At 41.3% G+C, this 14,005-nt stretch overlaps 1 protein-coding gene across 3 annotated transcripts in view; it reads left to right on the forward strand.

Annotated features, from left to right (window-relative positions):
• Positions 1-14,005, forward strand: part of RGS7 (regulator of G protein signaling 7) — a 509,940-nt gene that overhangs the window by 147,115 nt on the left and 348,820 nt on the right. The gene's annotated exons all lie outside the window — the stretch shown is intronic.

Here is a 14,005-nt window from a genome sequence, read left to right on the forward strand (position 1 = left end):
TTTTTTAATATTTTATTCATTTGACAGAGAGAAATCACAACTAAGCAGAGAGGCAGGCAGAGAGAGAGGAGGAAGCAGGCTCCCCACGGAGCAGAGAGCCCGATGTGGGGCTCGATCCCAGGACTCTGGGATCATGACCTGAGTGGAAGGCAGAGGCTCCAACCCACTGAGCCACCCAGGTGCCCCTGTGTTGGTTCTTCTTAAGGCTCACAGCACTTTTTAAAATTAGTAGCTTGCAGTATTTGATCAGTTTTTGAAAATTCTTTTTTTTCTTTTTAAAGATCTTGTTTATTTGACAGACAGAGATCACAAGTAGGCAGAGAGTCAGGCAGAGAGAGAGAGAGAGGAGGAAGCAGCCTCCCTGCTGAGCAGAGAGCCGGATGTGCAGCTCAATCCCAGGACCCTGGGATCAGGACCCGAGCAGAAGGCAGAGGCTTAACCCACTGAGCCGCCCAGGCACCCAGTTTTTGAAAATTCTTGATAACCATCTTTTCAGATACTGCCTGTGCCCCTTTTTCTTTCTATTCTCCTACTGAGATTTTAATTACATGTATGTTAATCTTTTTATTGTGCATATCCTACAGATGCTACGTACTCTTCATTCCCTGTCTTTTTTTTCTCCTTTTTTGGGTCTTAATATCTTTTTCTCACTCATCTTCCATTCACTGATTTTTCCCCCTTAGTTCTGTATAATCTGTTACATATGTATCTATAAAGTTCTTAATTCAGTTTTAGAATTTACATTATCTTGGTTCTCATCATTTTTAACTCTGCTTGATTTTATCAACTTATGTATTCCTTTAATCACAGTTATTTTGAGTTGCCTATCAGACAAAGACAATAACTGGATTTCTCATGGGTCTTGACATACTCTCTCTTTCCCCCCACTTGTTATTTGGTTGGATCTTTTTAGTATGCTGATTATTTTTTATTGAGTGTCTTATACAGTAGATGAAAACTTTTAAGATATTTTGAGGCTTACATGAATGTTCTTTCTCCCCATAGGAGTTAGATTTACTTGTGGCAAGTAGCTTGGTGAGATGCCAATCACCTGAATCCTTTTAGGGGTTGAGCTGACCTAAAGCTTTTCTTAAGTTCTTATGATGGCTGATCTGTTTTCTGTTAACACTCCTAGGCTGAAGCGTCCTGGGGTCCCTAATGACATCCTCTGCCTTAGGTAAACCTAAGGCTAATCATCCCCGGAAGGCTCTGAACTCAAGTTCTTGTTGCCTTTCCCTGTACGGCTTTTAAATATTTCATTCAATCTCTAAGCCTTTCAGCTGCTGCTTTGGGGTAAACCTCTTGACTCCCCTTCTCTCACACTCTTGGCCTCGAAGCTTCTCTTTATCTCCATGACTGATGACTTCATACATACAGTTTTATATTTTTTGTTCATCTTTTATGGTGATTTTCAGCAGAAAATTGGTGAGAAGCAAAGTGATTTCCATTGTCAGAAGCAGAAGTCCGCTTCATTTTTGAAGAACAGAAACTGTATCTTTGAATGTTTGTTAGATTACCCATTGTCTGAAAGTCACTGGCTTCATTACAATGAAATGATTGACAGTAACCGCTAGAAAGAAAGCAGTGGTTGGAAACCCCACTAGCGAATTTTCATGATCCAGGATGTTAGGAGATATCATTGTAGGAGACGTGACCAAACATGGCAGGAGCCAAGCCCCTGTGCTGACCGAGGAGGGTGGTAGAGTGAGTTTGAGACTCCGATCCACAGGACCATCCTACAACACAGCGAGGGATGAATGAGGTTCTGAGGGGAGCTTAGAAGGCCCGTGTTCTTGGATTAGCCGTCTCATTATGGGCTTAAAAAGGATGGATTATTTCTCACTTGATATCCTTCCAGCCTCAGTCAGAATTGGTTTAAGAAGTGATAGCTGATCTTTTGGTGTTAGAGTTGGTTATAAGGAGCGAGGAAGCCATAGAAAAGGAAGAACATATGGTTCCCAGTACAGACGTTTGTGCCATGTTTAAATGACATATTTAATACTATCCTAGCAATGTGGTCCATTTTATGTCGTTCATTAGAACTTTACTGTTATTATAGTATTTTTTTTTGTATGCAGGTTTTGAAAGGATTCTGAGAGAGGCTACGCTTTTATACCTTACTTTTCTCTGTTGTGTTTAGCACGAGAGTACCCAAAAAATAAGTGCTTAAAATATATGTCAAAGATAGATAGGTAGGTAGGTAGAATATCTCTAGTGGATAGATTGAGACTGAAGTCAGCCTCAGGATCTACATGAACTCTTGGTATTTTGGGGTCCTACACTTGCCTTGAGGAAGAGGCAGGAGGAAAGTAAGGAATGACATACAGAAACTTCCATTTTCTCCTCTTTTCTACTCTTCTCCTTTCGTCTCCTGAGCTCTCTCCTCATGAGGCACAGCAGACTGCCCACCAAGGGGCAGAGTGTTCATTCCACAGATAAAGACTGATGTTCTGGTCAGCCTGTTCAGTGCACCCTAAGTTCATCTCTTCCGTTTGTTTAAAACTCAGTCCTGGATGGCTTCTGTTTCTGGGAGGTAGAACAGGCTTGCTTTTCCCTATTCATCCCACTCAGTACAGCTAAAAAGTCTGAAAATTATGTGTAAAACATCCCTACAAAGACTCTGACAGGTGGAGAAAATAACCAGACTAGTTAGGGTCTTTGCTGAGACACCATTGTGGCGGGCTTTTAAAGCAGAAGAGCTGGCATCCCAGAAATGTCCACAGACACAGACCATACAAAACCAAAACAAATCCCACACTGAACCAAAACAGTAAGAAATGCCTCCTCTCTCTAGTCAAGGGACCAGGAAAGGGCAGCCTTGCCCGTCAGAAACCTTTTAGACACTGACCTCTCCACTCCGGCCAAATAGCACAGAAAACAGCATGGCCCACCACTACTCGTGCCAGTAGAGGCCAAGTGGGAAACCTAAGCTTCCACCTTATGAAGCTGCTGTAACGAGGTCGCCAAGTACCTTCTCCAGCCTGAGGACAGAGAAGGCCAGGTCGGGAGCCTGAATTTATATCACCGTTCTGGTTGGTGAGAGAGCATCCCTTCTCACTGTAGGAGCAAATTTACCTACAGATTCAGCAAAGGGTCCAATTTGTCACAAAAATGACCACAGCTGTCCCAGTGGAATAGACCATTCGAACGGCACTGTAACTATTAGGGGATTTAAATTTGTAGTTAAAAACTCCTCCCAACGAAGTCTTCTAGGCCCCGCTGATTTCACTAGAGAATTCATCCCAAGGCTTAAAGAAGAATTAACAGCAATTCTGTATACCCTCTTCCAGAAAACAGAGTAAAAACAATACTTCCTAGTTCATTTTATGAAGCTAGTATCATCTTGATGCCCAAACCAGACAAAGACTGTTCAGTGACAATAAGAGCAACAAACCATAAACCCCTATACTGCACGGGTACAGATGAAGACATTCTTAATCAAATATCGGCAAGTAAAATTCAGTAATATATAAAAAATTATACTCAATGATCAAGTGGAGTTTATTCCAAAAATACAAAGCTGGTCATCATATCAATGGATTTAGAAAAAACATTTTAAAAATTATGTGCTATCGTGAGTGCTGTGAAGTGTGTAAACCTGGCGATTCACAGACCTGTACCCCTGGGGATAAAAATACATTATATGTTTATTAAAAAAAAAAATTTGGAAGGGGAGGCGATCCATAAGAGACTATGGACTCTGAAAAACAACCTGAGGGTTTTGAAGGGTCAGGGGTGGGAGGTTGGGGGAACAGGTGGTGGGTAATAGGGAGGGCACGTTTTGCATGGAGCACTGGGTGTTGTGCAAAAACAATGAATACTGTTACGCTGAAAAAATAAATAAAATGGAAAAAAAAATTCAATAATTATTTTGATAAAAAGTCTCATTAAAATAATAGAGGGGAATTTTCTCACCTGATAAAAATGTCTACAAGAAACCCAAACAAAACAAAACAGAGGCATACAGACTAGGAAGGAAGAAACAAAACTCCTACTATTTGCAAATGCAATAACTGCATAGAAAATCCTGATGAATCTACAAAACAATTCCTAAAACCAATTAGTGAGGTCAGTTAAGGAACAGGGTATAAGATAAACATACAAAAACCTATCATATTTCTCTATCATAGTAATAAACACATGGATATGAAAATTAAAGAGGTAATACCACTTACAGTCATTCAAAATTTTAAAGAAGTAAATATTTAGGTATAAATATAACAAAACATACAAGACTTGTATGCCGAAAACTACACAGTGCTCTGAAAGAAATCATAGAAAATCTACATAAATGGAGAAAAATACTTCTTTTTTTTCTTACTAAGATGGCAAATTTATTCTCTCATAATTCTGGAAGCTAGATTCTAAAATCAAGATGTCAGTAGGGTTGATTTCTTTCTGGAGGTTCTGTAGGAGAACCTGCTTCTTGTTCCTTTCTGAGCTTTGTCCTTAGTGACAATCCTTGGCATTCTTTGCCTGTAGACTCATTACTCCAATCTGTGCCTCTGTGTCACATGGCATTCTTACCTCTGAGTGTCTATATCCAAATTTTCTTTCTTTCTTTTTAAAAGATTTTATTTATTTCAGAGAGGGAATGAGAGCGAGCTAGTGTAAGTGGGGGGAGCAGACTCCCTGCTGAGCAGAGCCTGATGCGGGGATGTGAAGCTCAATCCCAGGACCCTGGGATCATGACCTGAACCAAAGGCAGACACTTAACCAACTGAGCCAGCCAGGTGCCCCAATTTTCCTTAGTTTATGAAGGTGCCAGACAAGTCATGATTACATTTGCAAAGACCCTATTTCCTGCAAAGATCATATTTATGGGTTTCAGTGTTAAAATTTCAATGTATCTTTTTGAGGGACACAATTTAACCCATAAAAGTATGACTTATTTTTAATTGTACTTTTATGAGTTGAAAGACTCAACATAGTAAAGATATCTAATCTTTCTAAACTGACATACAGATTTAACACAATTCCCAAAAATACTTCCAGCAAGATTTTTATAGGTCTAGAGAGAACATTAGTCTAAAACTCATATGGAATTCAAAGGAACTAGAATAGCTAAAAATAATTTGAAAAAGAAGAACAAAGTGGGAGAATCAGTCTACCCGATTTTAAGATTTGGTACATTGCTAATTATCAAGACTGTGGAGTTAACAGTGGGATACACACATAGATCAATGGAACAGAGTAAAGAACTGGAAATACACCCATAAAATTATGACCAGTTGATTTTTGACAAAGCTTTAAAAACAAGTCAATGAAGAAAAGATGGTCTTTTCAGTAATTAAGACTGGAGCATTTGGATATCCATAGACCCCCACTCCCCAAAAAAGAGAGTCTCAACCGAAGTCTCATAGCTTATACAGAACTCAAGTATATTAACTCCAAATGGGTCACAAACCTTAAATACAAGATGTGGATGTATAAAACTTTTCTAAGAGTGAGGAAAAAAGCGTCAATTTCTAGGCCAATGCAAATAAGTGTAAGCCTTGATATCAGAGGCATGATTTATAAAAGAAAAAAAATCAATAAATTGGACTTCAACACTTTGAAAATGTTTTCTGCAAAAGGGCCTGCTAAGAGGGTTAAAAGACAAGCTCCAGACTAGAAAAAAACAATTACAAACCCCGTATCTGGCAAAGGCCTACTATCTGGAATATATATGTATAGAACTTAGAAAACTCAACAGTAAAAAAAAGCAAACAGTACTATTAGAACATCAGCAAAGATATGAAGAAGCATTTTACCAAAGACACACAGGTGGCAGAGAAGCCCATGAAAATACGTCCAACATGGTTATCCAGTAGGGAAATATAGATCCAAACGGCAGGGAGACGTTGCCCCTCACCTGTCAGGATGGTAAAATAAAAGAACAGTGGCCACACCAGTTGCTGGTGGGAATGAGGAGGGATGGAAAGACTTGTAGTAGCGTGTGGTAATGTAAAATGGTCTCGTCATTTTGGGAAACAGATTTGGCACTTTAAAAAACTAAACATGCAACGAGTGTCCTGCTGGGCGTTTCTCCGAGAAACGATACCATAGGTTCACACCAAAATCTACACACGGGTATCATAGGACCTTTATTCCTAACAGCTCCAAATGGGAAACCCTTCCGACGTCCTTCAGCGGGTGGTTGGTTAAGCAGGTTGTGGCGCACCCGTACCACGGGCTACTACTCAGCAACCCGAACGACCCTTCAGAGTTATGCTCCGTGAAGATAGGACGTGCTACGTGGTTGCATTTACGTAACATTCTTGAAATGCCCACACTAGAGAGGTGGAGAATAGATAGTGGTTGCCAGGAGCTCAGGAGGGCGTGTGGTGAGAGGGGAAGGGAGTGTGAAGGTAACAGAGCCACAGGCGGAGTCTGGTGGGGATGGAAGTGAAGGAAGTGCTCTGTGGCTTCACGGGATCGATGTTAATATCCTGATGGTCCTATAGTTTTGCAGATGTTCCCATTGGGGGAAACTGAGTAAAGGGTGCATGGTATCATTTCTTACAGCTACATATGAATCTATGATTATCTCAGAATAAAAATCCTGATTAATCTATAATAATTGGATGAATTGTTAAGAGGAAAAACAAAACCCATGAATACATTGGAGACAACCACTTGCTGACTGATTTCCTTGATCTTACCTGAGTTCTACCTCATCACCGCCCATTTCTTTTTCTTTGGGTGTGTTATCTCAGCCTTCTCAGCTGGGCTGTGGGCCACCTGAGCACAAGGGCATGTCTTTTGTTGGCCTTTTGTCAGTATTCTCCGCAACACCTAACATAATGGAAGTGGGCCTCAACTGGGGTGCCTGGGTGGCTCAATGGATTAAGCCACTGCCTTTGGTCAGGTCATGATCTCAGGGTCCTGGGATCGAGCCCTGCATCAGGCTCTATGCTCAGTATGCCCCTCCTACCCACCTGTGCGCTTGCTCTCACACACAGAAAAATAAATAAAACTTTAAAAAATTATACCACATTTTGTTGATCATCACCAGTGAATGGACACTCAAGTTCTTTCCAAAGTTTGGCTCCCATAAATAACACTGCTACGAGTATTCACATTGAATCTTTGTGAAAGGAGGTTTAACGTCACCAGTCATGAGGGAGACACAGTTAATGCACAAGGAGGTACCTAGTGTCCACACACTAGAATGTCTATAATCAAAACAACAGCAATGACAAATGTTATGAGAATGTGCAGAAATTATAATTTATGTTTTTTGCTGGCAAGAATGAAAACTATAGAGACACTTTGGAAGACAGTGCGTCACTTGCTTAAAAAGTTCATTATGACTACCTGTATGGTACAGCGATCCTACTTCTAGGTATTTGCCCAAGAGTGGAAAAATGAGGAAAGGAGTCTACGCAAAGATTCCTTATCCTATTTGTAAGGTCTATAGTGATGGGCCCTCCCCCAACCCCCGATATTGGTGATTTATTTCTTATTTTTCCCTTGATCAAACTGACAAGACAGTTTGTCGATTTTACTAATTTTTTTTTTTAAAGAACCAGACTTTGATTTTCTCTATTGGTTTTCTGCTTTTGAGTCCATTGATTTGTCCTCTTTTTTTTTTTTTTTTAAAGATTTTATTTATTTATTTGACAGAGAGAGATCACAAGTAGGTAGAGAGGCAGGCAGAGAGAGAATGAGAGGGAAGCAGGCTCCCTGTGGAGCAGAGAGCCCGATGCGGGACTCGATCCCAGGACCCTGAGATCATGACCTGAGCCGAAGGCAGCGACTTAAACCACTGAGCCACCCAGGCGCCCTTGATTTGTCCTCTTAACAAATTCCTTCCTTCTCTTTATTTTGGGTTTAATTTGCTCTTTTCCCAGGTTTTAAGATAGAAACCCAGATATTTTTTTTCTTAATTTAAGTGTTAAATGGTATGTATTTCCCCCTAAGCAATGTCGTGGATATATCCCACAATATTTAATATGATTGGTTTTCATTTTCATTCAATTCAAAATATTTTCTAGGTTTCCTTCTGACTTTCATTGTTGTTGGTCATTATAGAATCATGGTCATTAAGAAGCATGTTTATAAATGTCAGAACATCGAGGGGGCAGATCTTCCAGCTATCTTTCTGTTACTAATTTCTAGTTTAATTTTATTATGGTTAGAGAATTTGTATGATTGTAATTTTTATGATTTATGTTTGTTTTATGTCCAGAATATGGTTCCGCTTTGTAATACCCCAAATGCACTTGGGAAGACTGTGGGCTCCTCTGTCGTCCTAGAGATGTTGCTTTTGTCAGACTGGTTGGTACCATTGATCAAGTCTTCTGTATTCTTAATTATGTATTATGTTGAAATCTCCCAAACACAACTGTGGATTTTTAAATGTCTTCTTCCAGTTCCATTGGTTTTTGCTTCATGGATTTTGAAGCTCTGTTTTTCAGGGATCATAGAGATTTCATATTAAAATTATTTATTTAATTCTTATTAAAATGGGAAATCCTACAGACGAGGAGAAACAATAGAATTGTCTATTGATTCCTCTTTAAGAAGTTACTTTAAGGTGCACCTGGGGTGTCTCAGATGGTTAGGCATCTGCCTTTGGCTCAGGTCATGGTCTCCAAGTCCTGGCATCAGGTCCCATATCGGGCTCCCAGGTCAGCAGGGAGTCTGCTTCTCCCTCTTCCTCTGCCTCTCCTCCTGCTTGTGCTTTCTCTTTCTCAAATGAATAAATAAATATATGAAAAATAAATATATGAAATAAATATGGGCACCTGGGTGGCTCAGTGGGTTAAAGCCTCTGCCTTTGGCTCAGGTCATGATCTCAGGGTCCTGGGATCGAGCCCCACATCGGGCTCTCTGCTTGGCAGGGAGCCTGATTCCTCCTCTCTTGCTGCCTGCCTCTCTGAGTACTTGTGATCTCTCTCTCTGTCAAATAACTAAATAAAATATTTTTTAAAAAAAGGAAGTTACTTTAAAACTTAGCTTCATGTGTAGAGGCGGCTGGATGGCTAGGTTTGTTAAGCAGCCAACTTTTGGTTTGGCTCAGGTCATGATCTCAGGTCCTGGGATTGAGCCCCCTACTGGGCTCCAAGCTCAGTGGGAAGTCTGCTTGTGGTTTCTCTCTCTCCTTCTGCCCCTCCCCCTGTTGGTGCTCGCATACTCTCGTTCTTGCTCTCTCAAACCAATCTTTAGAAAAATTATCTTTGGGGCACCTGGGTGGCTCAGTGGGTTAAAGCCTCTGCCTTCGGCTCAGGTCATGATCTCAGGGTCCTGGGATCGAGCCCCGCATCAGGCTCTCTGCTCAGTGGGGAGCCTGCTTCCCCCCCTCTCTCTGCCTGCCTCTCTGCCTACTTGTGATTTCTGTCTGTCAAATAAATAAATAAAATCTTTTAAAAAATTATCTTCATGCATAGATCATGTAGGCACAGTTTCTTTTGTTCTGTCCTTTAGATTGTCTTGGTGGTTATCAGACTTTAAAGGTAAAAATCCTACAGGATTTTAGACTCAAATCCATGTGTCCTTCATGAAGGATTTCAGGAATCTATATACAAGGATACATTTTACTATATTGACTTGTTTCTCATGTACTTACTTTAGAACCCAACCTCCTATAAAAATGTACCTGGACAATTTTTTTCTTTCTCCTTTATTATATGTGGAAATATCCAAATTATAGGTTACTTTCTCAGCCAAATTTCTGTGAACTCTTTTTCCCCTGGTTTATTAATCTGGGCTTCCATATCTCTTCAATCACATCTCTATCATGGCATCTGAAATCCTATTATTTTTGATCTATCTATGAACTTCCTTCCAAGAATAACTTAACCATCTGTTTCTCCATTGCTTGTCATAGCAACCTGACATGTGGTTATGTGTTTAGGGATTGTTTCTAAACAAATGGATGGATACGTTAATGTCATTTTCTTTTATCTTCAACAGGGTGGCTAGGTAATTTATGTTTTCTTGGCTGTTGACCTCACTTAATAATTATGGAGTCATGATCCTTAGAATATTTTATTCAGTATAATTTTTTGCTGTTTAATTCATGAGAGCTGTTTATAATCTTTGAGTGCACAAATTATCTAGCCAGTTACTTGGTGACATCTGTTATTTCTTCCCTTTTCCCCTTTCTCTGTTGATTGGATGGAGAGTTGCGTGGAGGTGTCTTAGCCATACTTGTAGCCAATACCGATGGACAGCTCCTCACTCCCATCATCCTTTGCTCTGTCCACCTGCTTTTACGAAGCAACACTACCACTTCTTCTGGCTACTGCTATCTCTTTCCTGAATGATGTCACAAATGTGCTTTGGTTTGAAGTTGCCTATGGGATGTCAAGTTCTTTGATGTCCTTTATATGTGAAGACCATACAGACGTAGAAAGAACCTTCCTCTTTCATTAATGTTCCACTTTTCCACATGGTTTGCATGTAGTTCTCTGATATCTTTACATGTTTTTCTACACATAATCTCTCCTTCCCACTCCCTGGTAAAGCTCAGACCAGAGGGGCGCCTGGGTGGCCTAGTCGGTTAAGCGTCTGCCTTTGGCTCAGGTCATGATCCCAGGGTTCTGGGATTGAGTCCCGCGTTGGGTGCTCTTCTCCGTGGGGAATCTGCTTCTCCCTCTCCCTCGGCTTGCCACTCCTCTGCTCATGCTCTCTCTCTGTCTCTGACAAATAAATAAAATCTTAAAAATAATAAAATTCAGACAGGAATATATCAGAAGACTGGACTGGAGGACAGCTTTAAACTTGTAGAATCAGTTCTCTTCTCACTCTTCTCGACAGGTTAGCTTTGTGCTTGACCCAGGTTGGGTCCTTCCTCGAGAGTGATTTTCCCTGCCAGGAGACTTTTCAGTACCCTGCGTAGACACACTGCCCGCAGGCCTGACTCACCTGTCTTCCCCACAGACTGAGATGGCTCAATTCAAGGCGTTGTCACAGCTGTGACAAAGGAAGCGTGTTCACTGTACTTTGGGTATCTACACCGCATATTTAGTGATTGAAAAAGGAGGGGCTGGACCTGAAAGCTCCTAGTCTGTCCGCTGAGATGGGGTGAAGGTGGCTGGGCCGAGCCTTTTGCAGGTGTGGATAGTAGAAACCAGCCACGACAGACAGCACACACTCAAATCACCCCGCAGTCATTGACGGTGTAATAGGCACATGTGTGAAGTCCAAGGACTGGGAAGCCATCACATGGTTCACTTGTACGTCCAAGCGGGAAGGCGAGTGGTCTTTGGGTGCTCTCTACTAAAGAGAAGGGTGTGGCCAGCAGACTCACTTCTGAGTCTGGGCTTCAGGTTTTAGCTAAGGGACCAGCCTAGTACTAGCAGAGGATTACCAAAATGAAAGCAAATGAATCCGGAGCATGTATGCCTACCCTTAGCTGTTCCTTTTCTCGAGAGACATTTAAGGGAACCAAAATGGGCCAGGTGCATTGTTGCAAAGAAGCTCATTTAGAAGACCTGGCAAAGTAAGGCTGGGGAGTGGAATGCAAACTCAATTTCCAGAGCAGAGAAACCACACCAGAGTCAGGAGAGCAACCAACGTAGCTCTGTGCTGATACCTTGGAAGTGTGAGCTGTCGTCTGGAAAGCTTTCCCGTCCATACTAACAGGGAGGGAGCCCTTGTTATATGCTGGGAGTTGTGTGTGTTAAATGTCCTATATGCATCATTTTATTCAATTCTCTCAACTGCCTGGTGAGATGCGTACTGTTTCCATTTTTAGAGTTGAATAAACTGATCATCAGTCATACCTGTGACCAATGGAGGATGATTTATTGTTTTTTGGATTTCTGTGGGGCTTGCTTAGCTTTTTACAACAAAATGGGCCACTCCAGAAAGGTCCAGGTCCTGTGTGCTGACATGGAACAGGCGGGAGATGACAGAGTCCAGCCTGTCGCAGGGGCTGGTGACAGGGTAACCTTTCAGTCAAGGTCCCCAAATTAGGTGACTGGAGGAGAGAGAAAGTCTCCAGCCCTGCTTTTCTTACCTAACAATGCCCTTGACTGTGTGGCTGTGACGTGTTGATCCTTGCTGGTCTGCTAAGACATGGGGCTCCGTGTCCCCACTGGACATTCTCCATGCAACAGTCTTTCAGAATTCTTATGCTTCCTGGAGTCCTTCTTCTGTGTTCTCCCATAACGTCTCTTCGCTGTAGTATGGTTTCTTCTAGCGGTTCTGACTTTGCATTCTAGTCAGCAGCTCTGGCTCTTCTGGAGGCTAAGAAACAAGGTCATGGTAATAGCTGGTATTTTTTGAACAAGGGCTAACCTGGCAGGTTCTGTGCTAAGTCTTCTACATGTTTTATCTCATTTAATTCTTTTTTTTTTTTAAAAACAAAATATACCAAGTTATTTATTTATTTATTTATTTATATTGTGTTCAGTTAGCCAACATACAACACATCATTCGTTTCTGATGTAGTGTTCAGTGATTCATCAGTTGCATATATCAGTTGCCCTCCTTAATGCTCATCACCCAGTCACCATGCCCTCCCCACCCCTCTCCCTTCTGTAACCCTCAGTTTGGTTCCTGGCATCCGGGGTCTCATGGTTACTCTATGGTAGGGGTCCTAGTCTCTGTTTCACACAGACTTTAGTTTGTGTACATACATACATAGCCTCCCATAGGATTTACATTCTCCACCAGCGGGGTACCGCTGTCACCGTTAGTGAATGTCCGTTGACCTGTCCCTGTCACTCGAAGTCCATAGTTTTCATTAGAGTTTACATTCTGTGGATTTAAATAAATGTATAATGACTTTTCTCCACAATTACAGCATCATGTGGAATAGTTCCACTGCCCTAAAATCATCTCCTGTGCTCTGCCTATTCATTTCTCTCTCACTAACCTGTGGAAACCACTTAGCTTTCTCCTGTCTTCAGAGTTTCACCTCCTCTGGAATGTGACGTGGTTAGACTCACACACGACGCAACCTTCCCAGATTGGGGGCACTCAGTGATAAGCATTTCAGTTTACGGAGGTACTATTCTCCCCAATTTACAGATGAAAAAAAGTAGATTCTGTAAAAGCCGAACTACTTGCTTGGGATTACACAAAAATCGAGTGGCAGATGTGTCTGACTTCAGAGCTGGAGGGTGCTGCTGCCTCGCTGTGCCCCCCTCGGAATGATCCTGGAAAGGATGCACGTTCAGTTGGTAGCAGAGTCAGAGCTTCAACTTCAAACCCACTCTCCTGCTCAGATGAGGTGTTCCTATAGTAGAAGAGGGATTACAGAGCTAGAAATCTTTTTCCCTGCTCGGAAACATTGCACCACACCCAAGCTCTTCTCTGTGGAGGTCTGTTTGCGGCGTTGCAGTTCCTCGTGGTTGCCATGCAACAAGAAATGGGTATTGAGGAGGATTTCTCCTAGATGATGCTCTGGAACTAATTGTTATTTTAAGGGAGAACAAAACATGTATACACACTTTATGTTACTGTGTTTATTTTTCACTTTCTGTGTTTACCAAAAATTTTACTAAAGACCTTATTCACCTTATATGTGAACCACAGTGATTGGGGGATGACTGCGAATTATGTGTGACCTCATAACATTTTATTATTTCCCTATTATCGTAATGTTGGATTATTATTTAACGTCTTATATAATGAAAGACATCTCCTCAACTAGATGTTAGGACCCCCGAAGGTCAGGAAATGTATCTGTGTATCTTATATTTCTTTATAGCCTTCATGGTGCCCATCAGAGTGCATCATGTGAGTACGATTTAATATATGTTTGCTAGTTAACCTATCACTAAACTGAATTGTACTAATAACATACCATATAAAGAAGGAACTCTTGGCAGCTTAATTCTCGTGAGTCAGCACACTGTGATGTCCTATTTTTCTGGAGTTTGGAGGAGACTTGGAGTACCATGCCTTTTAGATAGAATATAAATCATTAGAATTTCTTTTGGTAATTACTGTATTGAGGGAAACTCTGGGTCACATGTTGTCCATCTGAATCTGTGTGGTAATGAATCATGTGTTTGTGGAGATTTAATCCATGGTGAGATTATCAATGATGAAAGGCCCTTGTTCT

The sequence above is a fragment of the Meles meles genome, chromosome 17 (assembly GCF_922984935.1).
Source record: "Meles meles chromosome 17, mMelMel3.1 paternal haplotype, whole genome shotgun sequence".
In the NCBI taxonomy this organism is placed as follows: Eukaryota; Metazoa; Chordata; class Mammalia; order Carnivora; family Mustelidae; genus Meles; species Meles meles.